General features: G+C 34.6%; 1 long non-coding RNA gene across 1 annotated transcript; it reads right to left on the minus strand.

Annotated features, from left to right (window-relative positions):
• Positions 1 to 15576: 15576 nt before the first annotated feature.
• Positions 15577 to 18501, minus strand: LOC108745881. The gene is made up of 3 exons (XR_001939127.1): positions 18443 to 18501; positions 16731 to 16912; positions 15577 to 15778 (listed from the first exon to the last, which is right to left on the minus strand). It is a non-coding gene; the product is annotated as an uncharacterized LOC108745881 (long non-coding RNA).

Genomic DNA, 18501 nt, shown 5'->3' on the forward strand with positions numbered 1-18501 from the left:
TATTATTATTAGGCGTTAGGAACTCGAAAGCTCATTGCCGCAAATACCAAATCCCGCCACTGTTCCCGTCCCTGAGCCAGATCCCTCCATTTGTGACCCTCGTACCCCATTTCGTTAAGGTCCATTCTAATATTTTCTTCCCATCTACGTCTTGGTCTACCCAATGGTCTTTTCCCATCCGGTTTACCAATTAGTACTTTATATGCAATTCGATTCTCATCCATACGCGCCGCGTGACCTGCCCATCTTAATCGACGCGATTTTATGACATTAATAATATTCAACATCAAAATTGCCGGATCGAAATTTTGCAAACCAGTTTTGGCACTGGCGTTCTGTCAATACATCTTCTCCATACACATCGGATAATTTTTTCGTGCTTGAACAGCATTTTTATCTTTTCGATAGTAAAAAAGTAAAATATGCCGAAAATGCTGCTTTTCACTTTCCATATTTGATAGAACACCAACCAAAAACTACTGCGTAGAATCAATCGAACTTTTTTCACAAGCAAGCCTTGCTATATCAGCTGTCAAAATATATAATGATTATGCGGCTTAAGTGTGAAGTTGGCTGTGAAAAAATACAATAAGTCCTCTGTTGGGAAAAAACGAAATTACTTTCCGAACAACCTAATAATGTTATTACTTGACTATTATAACAGGATATATATGAATTTGTACCTTATTAAATTAAATAAATAATTCTCTTATTGCAGTAATCTCAGATAGCCAAATGAGTCCAAGATACCGTCATGTTGTTACAGTAGATGTCGACAAACTAAGGACAAGGTGCTTCTTCTGCATACATAAAATGTTGTTGCCCTCACATGAATTCTAAATTTGATGATATCAAGTTGATAGCATGGTTGATGACGTGTAAATATACGTGCCATCAATTAGCCATTATATTGTCGGCACAATACTATATATGCAATGCAAGCTCATTGCGTGCCGTTTTACTGTCAATATGAGGTGTATAAAAATTAATTCTCAACGTTTGCTCTTGAAATTTCATAAACTGCCCAGTAAGCAATTTGCTATTAATTTGGTGCCAATTTGGTATCAAACTCGCGCAAAGCTTAGTAGCAAATCTAGTGCCACCTGTGTCAGCAGCAAGCTTGTATTTTGCATACAAAGCTTATGTTACAAAACTAGGCAGCAAATTGGCACCAAATTGTCAGCAAGCTTTGCGTAGCACTGTTTGAGGATAAATTGACACCAAATTAACAGCAAATTTTGCGTTATTTAACGATAAATTTACGGCAAGATTTGAAATTTTGTCCTTTAAATAGTTGACCTTTACAAAAAAATACTGGCAGTGTTAAATTGATCAATGATTAATTACTTAATTTAAGTATTAAAAATACAGTCGTTAGTGCTTTCAATACTAATAAAATTATTAATCACAGGCAATTTAATAATAACGGTATTATATTTCTGTAATAAATACCATATTTAATCGATACTGTTATACATTACCAATAATGATTTTTTTTTCTTATTTAATCGATAGGTAAAATAAAAATTTTAAAAAATTATGCTTTCATCTTGGAGCCCTTGTGGCTCACTTAAAAAATTATTTCATTACAACACAACTGAAAAATTTCTCAATGTTCTTTTATCCTATCTGTGTGTCTCCCTGATAACGGTGCTGCTAGCAATCCTTTTGATAGTAAGGTTTTACAAGATCTATTTTCAGCAAATTTGGCTATCTAGGTGATGTTTACTTACTCTTGTGTTGTTAACTTAGTTTGCACGTAACATTCTGATGTCGGCAAATTGACAGCAACTTTACAATAACTCGTGTAATACATTAGTTTGTCTAATATGCTAAATCACGCTTGGTTATCTGAGATGTGTACGTGTACTATTTTAGTCAATTGAAACATAAGCAAAATTTTTATATTTTATACTAACGTAAAAATTCTAACTAAATTTGACATTACTGCAATTGCGATTCTGTTTAAAACAAATTTATTGGCATTTAAACCAATTTAAACATCTTTACAATTTACATGAAAGAATAGAGGAGAATGTTAAGGCACATAATTTCCGGCAATTTTTCGATAATCACAAGTAATGGAGTAAATATCGACAATAGGAGAAAACCAGCTCCAATTGACATATATTGTCAAGATCAAAAGGCCCTAAGTGACCTCTCTTAAATTTTAATCGTTGCTCATCCTCCGTTCAAAAGTTATTAACGAAAGAAGTTTGAAAAATAATGTCTCTTCTATCAAACAGAAATTTTCTGCTTTAAAGTATATTTTACGACTTTCCCCGCGAAGCGACTCTCACTCACTTTCCCCTTTCCCCCTGCTCGGGGTACACGATTTTCACACGAAGCAACTCCCACCTCACCTTTCTCCCTGCTTAGAGGCGCACGATTTCCACACGAAGCCACTTTTGAAGTCTTGTTGGACACTCAGGGTTACTTCGAAATTCGCTTCACGTGGACGTGTGCGCTCCTAAGCAGGGGGGGAGGTGAAGTGAGAGTTGCTTTACGTGGAAGTCATGTGCTCCCAAGCAAGGGAAAAGGTGAGTCGCTTCTCGTGAAAAGTCATTACGTAAGTAAGTAAGGGTATAGAATAGGTTTTATGGCTTCTGACTATTCAGCCAAGAATTCTGCGTTGACAGTGGCGACACAGAATCAGACGGCGGTCTGGTGAAACCGGTAGCCACACACTTAAGCACGAGCCCATGTCCGTGTGTTCGCCTGCGACGCGCCGAGAGTGAATGAGACAGCGAGCTCCTTCTCACACTAGTCAACTTGTTTCAAGCGACCGAAAATGCTTTCTCGGCAATCTCGGCCGCTCAGCGGCTCTAGACATCAATAGACTCAAGAGGTGGGAGGCAATCTAAATAACAGATAAGTTTTAATAAATTGTAGTAATAGTGTACCTCTCCCATTAATCAAGAATAGTACAAATCATGTTAGACCGCAACAATTTACGAGACATTTAATTATTTACGATTTTTTATGCGCGTTATACAGTGTACCCCTCCTTCATAAATTCGAGTAGCAAGAATAATTCAGTAGAAGTAAAATTTTATCGGAAAAATATTATGAACTAGTATTTCTCTTCACGAAAGGCCATCAGAAAAAAAATGCGTATGTTTAAGACTCAAGATTTGTGAAGAAAATATGCGAAAAAAATTGAATAGTTGTAAAAAACACATTTTCCGCTTATAAAACGGAAAGATATTGATTGTATGGAAAAAAGTTCGGTATAAAAAATGTAGGTATTCGAAATACCTACAAAATGAGACGTGGAACATTAAAATCGATGTATTAGATTGGTAAAAAAAAAATAAAAAACACTGAAAAAGGCCTTTTTTTACTCGCTCTCTATTCATTGAGATTTGATGATATCAAGTTGATAGCATGGTTGATGACGTGTAAATATACGTGCCATCAATTAGCCATTATATTGTCGGCACAATACTATATATGCAATACAAGCTCATTGCGTGCCGTTATTTTACTGTCAATATGAGGTGTTATTAATTCTCAACGTTTGCTCTTGAAATTTCATAATTTAAACGCAAAGCTTTGAAATTCTCGTAAAATATTAGTGTAACTGTTGAAGATATATTGTAATATAACTTTCGCAAATATAAAAGTAAATTAGTGTTATACGAAAAAAATACTTTTCAACTATATTCAACAGTTACACTAACATTTGGCAAATTATTTATTAATAATTTGTTTACATATGTCATATTTACATCTGCAATTAAATTCACAAAAACAATTTTGTACTGATAATTCCGTACATTTAATTGCCCAATTGGACACTTTTTTACAGCATATTAAATAAAGAAACATAGTTAATGTGACTTAAATTTATTAATCAGACACTTTATACTCAAACGTAATTTTTTAGTAATAAATCGAAAAAATAAAAATTCAAGAAACAAAAAACTAAAAGTTTCATGATTACAATTATTTTGCGAAACATTTGGTAAAGCTATTTGTTTATATCTCGTCGAGCTCCAGATTTTTAAAAAATCGTGTTTCCATGTCAATTTATTGCTGAGAAAATGTAAATTTAGCAAATTTTAACGCATGAAATCAAATATGTCGCGAATCGCCGAGTGGCCCGATCTTCCCTACACGACTGCACGCTTCCCTCACTCCACCGATACACTGCCTTGCTCGCGTTTTTCAACTTTCCAATGATTTTAAACAAACTTTTTCAGCAGCAAAAAATTCGAGAATTTTTTAACAGCAACTTCAATTCTTCCTTGACAAATTGGTGCCAGACGGAACTCTTAATCTTAAAAAATAGATCGATAGTGATTCTTTGAAAAAAAATTGTTATCTCGGCTCCTAATAATCGGAGGGTAATTTTTTTTTTAAATTCGTAGAAAAATGTTAGATGTCGAATGCTTCACACGGCTATTTGATATGATGCATATTAACAGAATTATCTTATTTTTTATATAGAAAAAGATACCCACTTTTTAAAGTCGTTTTATAATAGTTTAACTGCAAAAAATCGTTTTGTTATGAAGTGTACGTGATAGTGCAACTCTTGAAGAAGAAAAATCACCCCTGTAAACTGCTGTGCGACTGCTCAAAAATGAAGAAATTAAGTTTTCCGCAGACAGATTTTTAGTGAACAAATGGCTTTTTGTAAAAATTAATGAACATTTTAGGCTTGTTCAGGGTTAGATTTGTTCGTCATTACGATGGCTACATTTTATGAGAATGTCAAAACTTTGCATTTAAATCTCAATGAACAGAGAGCGAGACCTTTTTCAGTTTTTTTTTATATTTTTTTTTACTAAACTAATAAATCGATTTTAATGTTCCACGTTTCATTTTGTAGGTATTTCGAATACCTATATTTTTTATACGGTTTTTTCCATACAACTTTTTTCCATACAATCAATATCTTTCGTTTTATAAGTAAAAAACGTGCTTTTTGCAATTATTCGATTTTTTTCGCATATTTTCTTCACAAGTGTCGAGTCTCATACATACGCATTTCTTTTTTGATGGCCTTTCGAGACTTTCGTGAAAAGAAATGCTGGTTTATAATTTTTCTTCGGTAAAATTTTACTTCTACTGAACTATTCTTACTACTCAAGTTTATGAAGAAGGAATATACTATATAACGCGCATGAAAAATCATAAACAATTAAATATCTCGTAAATTGTTGGGTTCTAACATGATTTATACTACTTTTGATTAATGGGAGGGGTACGATTTATTAAAACTTTATATGTTATTTAGAATGTCCTCCCGTCCCTTATTGATGGCTAAGGCCGCCGAGCGGCTGAGATTGCCGAGAAAGCATTTTCGGTTGCTTGAAACAAGCGACTAGTATGAGAAAGAGCTCGCTGTCTCGTTCATTCTTGACGCGCCGTAGACAAGCACACGGGTGTGGGCTCGTGCTTGTATGTGTGTTATAGCGCGGCACCATGATAAATGGCCGAACTTATAAGCGTGATAAAGTGACGTTTTGACGATGAAATTTATGTTGCATGCCATCTCGTTATTGTAAAAATGCTTGCTTAATTGTGAAAATGTGACTCGTCTCGTACTTTAAAAAATTAAATTATCGATGAAAACTGAAATTATCTTGGAATTATATGTATTGTAAAAGCGTATATTTTATTCATTTCAACAGCTGTCGGACCGTGTGTTTCTGCCCGAATATATAGGCTCACTTGACATGCCTTTTACGACCATTTATTGACTGTCAAGGGAGGAATGGATAGTTTTCATCGATTTTTAAAAGTGTTTTAAAGCGATCTTGTCATCGTTTCATTCAAATTATCTTTATTTAAAAATGGAATACAACATAAATTAACGTATCATTTATCCTTTCTAATGTCACGATTCCAACATGGCCACCGCGACTAGTCAGGAGCCTTAATGTTATATATAGCAGAAATAAAACGTTATTTTCCAAACTTTTTTATTAATAATTTCTTAATAAATAATAAGCGACAGCTAAAACTTATTGGAGATCATTTGGTGTCATAACCTTGACAACATATGTCAAGATCAAGGTCATCAGAGCTAGGTCCCTTATTGTCCATATTTACCAGTAATGGCGTTAAAACTATTCATTGAAATGAGTGTTCTTCTATATTTATTATTGTTTCGTATTGCAAAAAATATGTATAGAACTGACGGTAAAAAAAACTTTGAGAGGACTTTGATCTGTAAAATGGGACAATATAAAATTTGTTAATGCATGGGCTTCTGTTATGTATTATACCTATATTGTCTACACTGCAAAAGTACGAGTATATCGGGAATATGAGCTAATGAAGATAATTGTTTACAATGACAAATATATCAAATAAACTTTTTTTAAAATGTTTAAAGTTTGCAATAATCTTTTAACAAGAAATTTCCTAAGTGTTAATCTTGCATTGATTCGATGAAAATTTTATTTAAAACAATATAAAATTAAAAAGGCTATAAGCCACGCTAGATGTTCGTTACTAAATTATTTTTCGAATATAAATCATAAGTTGTTTATAATTTAAATTTAGAGTATAACTAAAAAAATAATCTCTTAAGAAAAGATAAAAAAGTACGTCAAGTATACGTACTGTTCAGAAAATGATTATACAGAGTGGGCCAAAAGTCTGATACATCCAAATATCTCATAAACGATGTATTTTAGAAAAAAATGTTTCTTACAAAAGTTGTAAGACTTAAAAAAACGCATTCAACGATAGTAATTATTTAACCTAGGATGGCGTTGTCAAGGTCATGTCAAGGTCAACATAAATTTTTTAAATAGAATCCTCCCTTTTTTATTACATATTCTTATAACTTATCTCGAGAGCTTTCCAAAACACTATAATTAAGTCATTCATTTTCATTAAGTATTTCGCGCATTATAAGCCTTGAAAGTTACAGTATCGCCGTCATTAGCATTACGCAAGATGTCCAACCGATGGCTAAAACTTCTTGAATGTTATTCAGGATCCTGAATAACATTTGTTAAGATCAAGATTACTGGAGATTGTTTCTCTTATTTTTATTTTTGCACTGAAAATTCATTTTTATGTAAAAATGAAAATAAAAGAAACAATCTGCAGGTAATTACGGTATTACAAATCAAACTAACCAAGACTCCTTATAAATCAAAGAACTGGAAAGGATACGGATAGTAGAAGTCAAGCGCAGAAGACGTCGCGCAAATAATATATCTATGAAGTGTGAAACTTCTTTATTCACTAAAATGCGCTTACATGTTTCGGCTCACTTTTGAGTCCTCCTCAGAGGCAACAAATTAACATAACTGTGAATAAAAATTATCCTATCATGGTGAGCTCTCCTTGAGAATTTAAACACTAAAAAGAGTGAAAGAAAAAGACAAAAGAAAAATGAACGAAAAAAAATAATGGAAATATTGAAATAAAAAATATGAAAAACTAATTTATCAAAAACCTTAAGATTATAATTAATGATCTCGAAAATAAGTTTTTAGATCAAATAACTACTATCGTTGAATACGTCTTTTTAAGCCTTACAACTTTTGTAAGAAATATTTTTTTTCTAAAATACATTGTTTATGAGATATTTGAGTGTATCCAGATTTTTGGCCCACCCTCTATATAAAAAGGTAGGATTAATTTGTAGCTGCTAGTAAAATCAGTAAAATAAAATACAAATATAAAATTACTTATTCTAAAAACAGGAAAGAGTAAGGCGTCAAATATAGTAGATGCGCTGCCCGAACAAAAACCCGTTATACTATGAAAAGAATTTAAATGATTTGTAACTTTTTTATAAAAAAAAAGAAAGAATAAGTCATCAAATATAGACGTGCTGCCTGAACAAAGAATCGTTGTACAGTAAAAAAAAATGTAAAAGTTCAAATAAATTAAAATAGTTATTACATGAAATTCTATAGTTATTATTTTAAAACTTTTATACAAAAAATATACGCTAGCTGTATAATAAAAAACGTATTAATATAAAATATATATATAAGCGATTAATTTATTAATTAAAAATTAGAAATTTACATATATAACGTTTATTGTACATATTTACGTAGTTTTTTTGTGTTTCTTTTAAATTTCTATTAAATGAAGTAGAATTCATGATATATTTTTACTGTATAATTTTTTTTTAACTCAGTTAAATTAAAACGAAAAATTTCTTATTCATAATTCTGAATAAAATAGCATTCATGATGCATTTTTAAATGAAACAATGGTTTTTCTACTCGCAATTTTGAATAGTATTTATAGTCCATTTTTAAAAAATGGGCCATCAAAAAAATCTTTTTATTATTTAATTAGATTAAAAACCTGCATTTCTATTCAAAATTTTGAATTTAGCAATATTCATAATGCATAGAAATGGCTGATATTATTTTCAGATTCAACTGTATTGAAAAACTATGTTTTCTATTCAGAATTTTAAATTAAGCAGTATTCACGATGCACACAAAATACTAATATTATTTTTAGATTGAAAACATAGAAATATACTACATGCCATTCCTATAAATGAATAAAAATACATTCAAGATTGAAAAGGAATAAATGTTTGTTTCATGTAATTCCTATAAATGAATAAAAATGCATTCAGGATTGAAAGGGATTCATTTTAACATTCATGAATTCGTATTTCTGAAAATCTGGATCCATTTTAATCCATTTCAATCCATTCTCGTTTGCTGGGCCCAGTAAACGAGAATGGATTAAAATAGATTAAAATTTTTTGAATGCGTACTTTAAATCCATGAAAATGGATTGAAATGGATTGATTGGATTGAAATGCATTGAAATGGATTGGATCCGAGCTGATACTAATTTAATATTCGAAAAAAAAAACATTTATATTTAAGGTTTATAAATTTTTTATTTCTAAGACATTTATAATAATTATACCTGAAATTAACTATTTTAAATTGATATTAAAAAACGCACTTTAGTGGGATTTGAACTTAGGATCTATGGATTATGAATTTTCTGCGTTACCTGCTACACTACTTCTTCAATTAATAAGAATGTTATTTATTGTGTACTTTAATTATAACCAGCTAATCTAGCGCACGAAATTACATGGATACAATAAAAATATCATCATGTAACAGATATAATAAAATGTAAATAATTTACTGTAAAATAACATTGGGCATTGGGTAAAAATCGGATAACCTAATCTCGCTTGGGCAGTCTCGCGCCATCATCAGAATAATATTCGGGTGGTCGGCTAGTGTTAACATCGATCATTCATTTTATTTATAATCAAAGAGAAATAAAGAACATAACTAAATTATTTTTACGTTATAAGTTTTTTTTGAACTTAGTTGGATTAAAATGAAGAATTTCCTACTTATAATTTTAAATAAATTAAGTAGCATTTATGATTCATTTTTAAATAAAACTTTTTTTATTCAATTGGATTAAAAAACTGCATTTCCTATTCACAATTTTGAATCGAGTAATGTTCGGGCACGCATGTGCGATAAACGCGATTAAAATAAGAAAGAGTGTGCTCCGAGCGCTTCTGTCGCTTTTCTACGCATCTCCGTGGCGCATATTTCTCTCAATACCTCTTTTTCTCTCTCTGTGAAATGAGGAGGATGCTCAAGTGCTGCTATCTTGTTAGTAAGCCGATACGGCGTACATTCGAGGAAACGACTCATATAATTTAAGACGAGAAAAAGGCTACGATAATCAGAATTGCGAGAATCGCATCTATCCATCCCTCGAGAGAGAACTGATTCTCTCTTGCTGACTCAGGTAAGAAAGGTCGAAGCCGTCCCTTGGCGACGCGGCGCTAACTTGCATATGTGTCTGCATTAACAATTGGGCCTTGACCCGCTTTGTAATCGTCTGATGACGACTCAGGCTGTGGGTTGCTCCCACACAGGCGTCCGATGATCTAGCTCGGACGGGGTATCGGACGACTCGGTCTGGATGTGGGACTATTCGTCGCAGTGTGTCATTCTCTTTTTCTTTATCGTTTGGGGCCTGACGAACGGTCTCAGGCGGGGTCTCGCAAACACCAAACATGACGCCAGATAATGGCTCAGGCAACGTTTCATACATCTCAAGATATATCAAACCCAGGGACAACTCGAGATATGCCTCGTATCGGCCATATGCCATCGAAAATTACTCGCGGCTCATAAGCATCCGGCGGAACATAGGGGATGAGGCTTTACAACAGCCTCCCTCTACTGTTATGTCGTTTAGTTGTAATTTGATGTGTCGTATATCTGCTAGAACCGTGTAAGATTCCGAATCGTATGCACCGTTACAGGCTCGATGAATTTCTATATTTTGTATAAATGGTTTAAATACATAGTTTTACACCAAAATGATTCGATTCGCCTTCGAGGCGCGCCCTCTTTCAACCAGATCCTTTAATTCATGTGTTTAACCGAACATTATTTCTGGTCCTTCGAGCCGGATATAGTGCAGAGCGCTTTGGGACGCGGATCGGGAGTGATAACCGAAGGATTGGCTGCGTCGGACGCGGTCTTTCAACACCTTGCCAAATTATTCAACATACTTATCGATACCTCTTTCAGGTTATCTTGCCCACGACAAGAATGGATTAAATACATTCTCAGATATCCTTACAAATGAATCGATTTCTTATGATTCAGAATGCCACCGAGGATACTTCGGAGAAATTATCTGAGTTACCCTCTCGTCATTTATTGAGCACTCAGCTTGAGGTTCTGGAAACGAATTGGCTAAGTTTCAGATGGATCATGAAAAGATATGTCAAGCGAACGTGGAACAACTCGGAGAGGAATCATATATGAAACTCCGCACATATGAACGGGATCAAGAATTCTACGTCCAGACGAAGGCGGTATTACTGGACCAGCAGGAAATAATAGAAATTTCCAATCCCTCATCGCGAACGTCCAATCTTCCGTCAACGGACGCACAATTCAGCAGTCGTCGAAATAATTTGCTAAAGATTAATCTGCCCTCCTTTTCAGGACTACCATACTTGGAAATCCTTCCACGATTTATTTTCATCTCTAGTGGACGAGAATGATGAATTTGACAAAGGTGGAGAAGATGCACTATTTAGAGACGTGCCTCACGGGCGACGCCGCTCGGCTCATCACAAACCTTAAGGTCACCTTTTGTAACCTCGCTTAGAAAACCTTAGTTTCTTGCTATGAGAATAAGCGAGTGCTTATCTCTGCACAACTGGACAAACTACAATATTTAGCTTGAGGCCCATCAAATCAAAATCTGCTCTAGAATTGAACACAATGATGGCCACAATTTCTAAATCACTAGGAGCCTTGGAAGCACTAAATTGTCATATAAGTTCATGGAATCCTCTTTTGCTCGTTTGTTAGATGACAACACTCGTGAAGCATGGGAAATAAAGTTAGGACCTTCCACCTCGTATCCTTCTCTGAGGGAATTTGAGGATTTTGTCACTGGTCACACACGCGCTTGGGAGAGTCTAGTTTCCATGTCAATCAAGCCTATTAAAGATAAAGGAAATCCTCTTGGATTTCAAGTAAGCCGAATGCTAAATCCCGTAACATGGTCACAACCGCCTCGACTTCGAAAGAGGAAATAAAATGCCAGCTATATAAATCCATTCTTCTTTATACAATTGCCCTACGTCTTTGTCGCAATCCATTGCGCAATCCATCATAAGCATACTGTTTCCAAGTTTAGTTTGTGCTTCAATTGCTTAGGAACTCATGCCGCTAAACAATGCCCTAGCCCGCGTCGTTGTAGAAAATGTGGCAGCAAGCATCACACGACTTTACATGATCGTAAGACACAATCGAAATCAAAAATCAAACCCGATTCGAATAATTTGGTTGCCAGTACTTCGCCTTTATTCTCTTCCAACTTGGAGCAGAAATGACTAGCGGCATTCTTCGTTAGCAACAAATCGTCAGTCATCGTCCACTTACCTTGCTCGTTACGTGTCGAGCTACGATCAAAGCCCACGACGGCCGACTCGAATATATTCGGGTTCTTTTGGATCCGAGATCTAAATTGTCCTTTGTTGTAGAGGATCTCGTACAGTCGTTAAGATTACCTCGAAAATCTGCGGCGATCCCACTAGTCGGTATCGGCAGGGTTTACGCAGGACGCACCAAAGGCTTAGTTAGTCTAAAGCTTCATTCTACAGTTGACAATTCCGCCTCATGCGTATTACAAAACTTTTATCCTGTCGCGGCTAACGTTCAAAATACCGTCATTTGATCTCCCTCGCGTTTCCTGGGCGCACCTTCGTAATTTACAACTCGCGGATCCAAACTTCAGAAAACCCAGAACGATTCTGGTGATTATTGGAGCCGATTTGTATGGTCAAATCATTAAGCCGGAATTGATTAAGGGTGATTCGTCTCCGATTGCTCAACTAACTGTATTCGGATGGGCGATATCGGGGACTGTATTGTGTTGGATATTCATAGCCTTCATAGCGGGATTTATCATTTTCAGATTGATTATACTCTACAAGATCTTTTATCGTGTTTCTGAGAACAAGAGAAGACTAAGTCAAACTCGGTGACGTTGAGTCCTGATGACGTTAGTTGCGAAAGGCAATTTTGTTCTAAATGTTCTCGAAATCAAATTGGACGATATATAGCCCGATTCCCGTTAAAGTCTCCGGCAGTATTGCTGGATGACTCAATATCCACGGCACTGATGTTTGTCGCGACCCGAAACGGCAAATGAACCCTTCTACGGTAAACTATATACGAACTTTCTTCAAGAATACCTATCTTTAAGACACATGACTCTGGTGATAGAATCCGACGCGAACGACTCCCCAATGTATTACCTGCCGCATCATGGGGTATTACGCTAGAGTAGCCAGTCGACGAAGCTTCGAGTAGTATTTAACGGTTCAAGTCCCTCCTGTAGTATCGTTGAATGAGTTAAGTTGCAAACTTCTACGTCTTCGACGTACTGCTATGGTTTCGATCGCTATACGAATACTTTCATTGGATATCACTAAAATGTATCGACAAATCCTTGTTCATCCAAGCGATCGAGACTTACAGCGTATTTTTTGGTACGACTCAAACGATTAAATACTTTCATGTCAATTGATAACGCTTATTTGCGGGTTAAATTGTGTACGCTTCCTTGCTCTCCGAGTGCTTTAACAACTCGTCGATGACGAGGATGATCGATTTCCTAAGGCCATATCATCGTTGTCTAAAGTGATATTGACGACATCTTCAGGGGCGCTGAATCAGTAGAAGAAGCTAAGGAGATGATTCAAGTATGGCGACTTTGCATGGCGGGCGGATTTCAAAAGTGGAATAGTAACTGTCTAGATCTATTAAATCATTTGCTTCATCAAGTGGTAATGCTTCCGCAGTGGAGTTCGACTCCTTGCGTATCAAGGTATTAGGCCTTTGCTGGCAACCGCAAGACGTATTTAAATTTACATCCGTCAAAAACTCAAAAATCTACGACGAAAAAATCCGTTTTTATCCGAGATCGCGCAGCTGTACGATTCTCTAGGCTTCCTTTCGCCTATTATAGTTCGGACCAAAATCTTTATTCAGAATCTTTGGAGCTAAAGTAGACTAGGATGTCTCTTTGTCATCGAAGTTACAGGGTCAATGGGCTAGCTTTAGACATCAACTACCAACATTAAGTGAACTGGAAATCCCAGGGTGGCTCCGCACTTCTTCTGCCGTGCGTTCAATCGAACTACACGGGTTTTCCCATGCATCTCAACTCATCATGATTGTGGTAGTCTATGTTTGAATCGAAACACTGGATCTCGGTACCCAAGTTAACATTGTTTATTCTAAGACCAAAGTAGCGCCGTTAAAAAGGCGCCGTTAAAAATACCGCGTCTCGAGTTAAATGCTGCGCTAATGTTAGCATGCCTTGTTTCCAATATACGGAGCATTTTGGATCTAAAAATCAGATTTTCCTTTGGACGGATTTATCAGTTACCCTTACCTGGATTTTATGCCACCCAGCTAAATGGAAGAATTACGTACGGAATCGAGTTACAACCATATATATGATTCAGTTCCTTCCGTGTGGCGTTTTATGCCAGGTAAGGAGAATCCCGCCGACTGTGCTTCGAGGGGATTGAGTACCCTTGACACAGTGATGCGGATTCCGGACCGTTTGCAGCACGCGATCAGCGCCACTGATCGGTGGCCTGGCGCAACCGATAGCAACAAAAGCATGAGCCCGTATCCATGTGACTTGGTTAGTTAGAAGCGTGCCGACTATCGCTCTGTCCTTTTTGCACTACGTTCTTATTGCTTGCCTTGTCGGCGCGCTGAGAACGAGAGAGAACCTTGCTGTTTCACTCAAGCAAACGTCGAATCGGTCGAGCGACCGAAATGTGTTTTCTCGGCCTCTCGGTTCTCGGCGACAAGCGTATATCAAGAGACATGGGAGCATGAGAACGTTCTAGATAATATATAAATTTTAATAAATTGTAATAATCATATATCCCTCCCTTTAATTGTAATAATCATATACCCCTCCAGAATATTATAAATCGTGTCAAAACGCGATAGTTGACGAGAGATTAATTGTTTATGATTTTCTATTTGTGTTATGTACCACGGTCATAAATTCGATCCGCAAGAAATTGGCGTGGTCGAGCGCGTAAGGTGAGATCGGAAATAAATACTATAATTAGTAGTAAACATATATATTAGGTCAAATATATTTTCATATAATTTTTGAAATTATTCGTATGTGTAATTTTTAAGCAATAGTTGTAGAAAAAAAACCGATTCGCTTTTCAATAAGCAAATAAAAAATTATTTTAAAATTACAACATATAAAGACTTTCAATTGTGCACTACAAAATTATATTGGTATCATCTTTATTTATATTATTAGTAATCCCGTTTTCGAAATTTTGTTAATTAACAGAATTTTAAATGCGGATGTGATAGTTAGAAAGAAACATTTTATACAAAATATTAATCGATACGAAGCATATTTGTCATAAACGCAACATCATTAAACATATTTTTTTTATCGAACTACTTGTATCACAAAGGTATACGAGTATTAAGGGGAAAAAAGGAAAAAACAGGATTTTCGCATGAGACTATCAGCGTCAGACTGTCCGCACATTTCATTTACTCAGCCACATCGATTAATTGAGTTTGACGTTTACTAGATATAGAATCCACACGACGAACACTCTCGTGTTTCGTATTCTCAAGAATCTCGGGTTGTCGATGCAATGCGCGATATTATTATCAAAATATCACTCTCTTTCTCTACTTTCCTATACTATATATTTTGAATATTAATCGGAATAAAGTGAAGTGTATTAGATATTATTATGGTGTATACTTCTACGAAATACGCAACATTAAAATTTGTGTAAATGTATCCTCTTGGCCAATATGTACGTCTTTTAAGATGTTATGTTAAGTATGTTATAATGAAATTAAATGTAACACACGTGCGCACACGCACACGCACACGCACACGCACACATAATCACATGCACACACCCGTGGGCTCGATGTTTATTAATAAACATTGATGATTTTTGAATTTTAATATTTTTTAACTTTAGAGTTTTAATTATAATAATTGTAATAATAATGGGAGTGCTGCGTAATATTCTCGGGGCCAGTAGTGGCAGTGATGTCGCAACTTTCTCCTCCACGGCCTTCTCCACGGCCTCCTCCACGACCTCTTCTGCGGCCTTCTCGGTGGCCTCCTCCTCGGTCTCCGCGACTACCTCTGGCTCTTCCTCTCTACTAAGGGACTATACCCCTTCGTGCATGCCATAATGCACGGGAGCAGCCATGTCCTCGTCTATTTCGAACTAAAAATTAAATTTATAGATAATTTTTAAAATGTTTATATGTATTTTATATATACTTGATGTTCCAAACTTTTTGATACACCGCTTATGAGCACGAGATGAAGCAGACTAAATTGAATCGGAAAGTTCTACTATTTTGCAGGTTTTACAATTTTTTTTAATTATCTACTGAAGGAACTCTAAAATCAACGCATAAAACAACTTTAAGGTATCTTTGGAATTTTTTAAGAAACATCTTTAAGTTATTTCGTACAAAAACTCTGAAAGATATCTACAAGTTGATTTATAAGTTGATATACCCCTTTGTTAGACTATCTTTCGAAATTAATATCTTGTTAATTATTATGAAAAGTGGTAGACAACTTGGTAACTCAGTTTAGTCCGATTTATCTGCCCATAAGCGGTACGTAAAAAAATTTGGAATACTGTGTATATATTATACATATTATATACAGTGTTTTTCATTTTTATTGGTTTAAGCTAATATCTTAAAAAATATATAAGATACAAAATAATGTTTTAGATGGAGTTTCTAGATGGAGGCGTTAAAAAAGATAATCTCTATTTTTAAAAAATGAAATTATGATTCTTTTTACACAATGTGATTCTTCTAATAATTTTAATAATTCTAATAACGTAAGTTTCACGACTCAGTTACAGTCATCTTTGTGCTTGGGCTCTTAATTGGTATAAAGAAAACATATATCTTGTTTATAGCAAAAAGTTTATGCGTTTTACAACATACAAGTTATATCTTTTTAAAAGTAACATTGTCTTTTCTTTATATCAATTGATTCATTATTTTGTGCATCAAAATATTAAAATACGTTGAAAAATTGAAATAGTTTATAAGGTATTTTATATTTAATATGCATATATGTGTCACACTAAGATATAAAATATCTTACACTCACATCCTGTACGTGTATAATATACATATAGAAAATAATACCTATTCTTGGCCGCTCCCACATCTGCTGCAGCTCCTGCTGCAGCTCCTACTGGTGCTGTTGCTGCTGCTATTGCGGTTGCTGCAGCTGCTGTTCTTGCAATGTTGCAATTGCAATCTCGATTTCAGCTGCTCCAATTGCAACACCATCTGTGGCAGCGATGATCTCGATTGTCTTTTTTTTCCTAATAAAATAGATAAATATTTACGCATGAATTTACGTATGATGTATCGTTATATCCTTCTTTATTAATTGATAAACAAAAAGATACATCATGCGTTTCATGCGTAACTCGGAACATACCCTAATACTTTATTTAGATTGATACTATAGATTGATACCGAATTTTAATATGCTTCATATTTATGCCAATCTATATGCGATAATAAATTTGCGGCAGGAATTTTATTATTCCAAAAAATAATTCAAGGTATCTCATTTGTAATGATTACGTCAAATATGTCTTGAACAATACATTTTAGGACAAAATGTTTCAGACAAAAGTTTAATAATTTCAAGAGAGAGAGACATAAAGAGATAATACTATTAGTTTCTGAGGTGATGTTGTTAAGGACAAGACAAGGTTCACTTTCATTATTTTAAATGCAACTCCATTTTTTATTCATATTCCCGTAGCTTACCTCAAAAGCTTTTCAAAACACTACAATTTTTTTTTCAGATAAAAATGAAAATAAGAGGAACAACTTGCAATGGCACTTCTTTATGTCTCCATTGAACTTATAAAACTTATGTCTGAAAAAAACGTTTTTCCCTAAAATGCACTGTTCAAGAGATACTTGAGGTACTTATTTATATAATAATAATAATAATAATAATAATAATAATATACCCTATCTATGGTATATTGTATTATTATTGCACTTTTAATATCAGTATTATATATACTCGTATATATATACGAGGGTCGTTTGAAAAGTCCGTGCAAAGTCAGAGAGATGATACTACTGGCGCGTATTAAGGTTAGATTTAGTTAGTAGCATCTCTTGGAGGAACACACACCAAGTTACAGCCAGATCGGTCTATTTGTTTGTGTTTGGCATTCATTTGAATCGAGGAAGTCGAGTGATTTTCAAAAAATGGACGAAAAAGAATTTCGTGTAATAAAATTGCTATATAAAATTGCTAGGTTAATACTAATATATGCCCGATAGTTGAAAAAGAGATTATTATAAATTATTTAAGTTAAGCCTCTTGTATTAATGTGCCCACATAAATTATAATACTGATCATTTTTTATGACATTTTAACTAAAATAACTTTTTTTTTAAATAGAAAGTCAAGTCGAAAACTATAGGACTTATTATTCTTTAAGTTTTTTTATAATTATTTAGAAAAAAATTTTTCAAGTTGAGTGTATGAATTTTTTATAAACCTTCAATGTAAGTGCCGACAGTTGCGATCGTAAAAAGTAGGTTAAAAGTGTCAAATGATACCTAAGATTTTGTTAAAAGAAATTTACGGAAAATCCCAGCCATCTAGCAACCCTAATTATAGTACACCGATTTTTATTTATACCAATAACAGCACAGAACTTCAGGGGATGTCCTGAGGATGTCCTAAAGGACGTCCGTGTGTCCTTTGAACATTCTAAAGACATCCCTAGGATGTATCCCAGATAAAGTGTGTTATTAGGATATTTGTAATAAACAGTACAGACTTATTATTGATGAAATAATAAATTGTTTGCACTCACCTTCTATCGCGTCGTCTTCTCGTTCGCTTCGTGGAGTCTGTTCAGCTCCTCCACGCAGA

Source organism: Trachymyrmex septentrionalis, unplaced genomic scaffold (assembly GCF_001594115.1).
Source record: "Trachymyrmex septentrionalis isolate Tsep2-gDNA-1 unplaced genomic scaffold, Tsep1.0 scaffold153, whole genome shotgun sequence".
Classification (NCBI taxonomy): Eukaryota; Metazoa; Arthropoda; class Insecta; order Hymenoptera; family Formicidae; genus Trachymyrmex; species Trachymyrmex septentrionalis.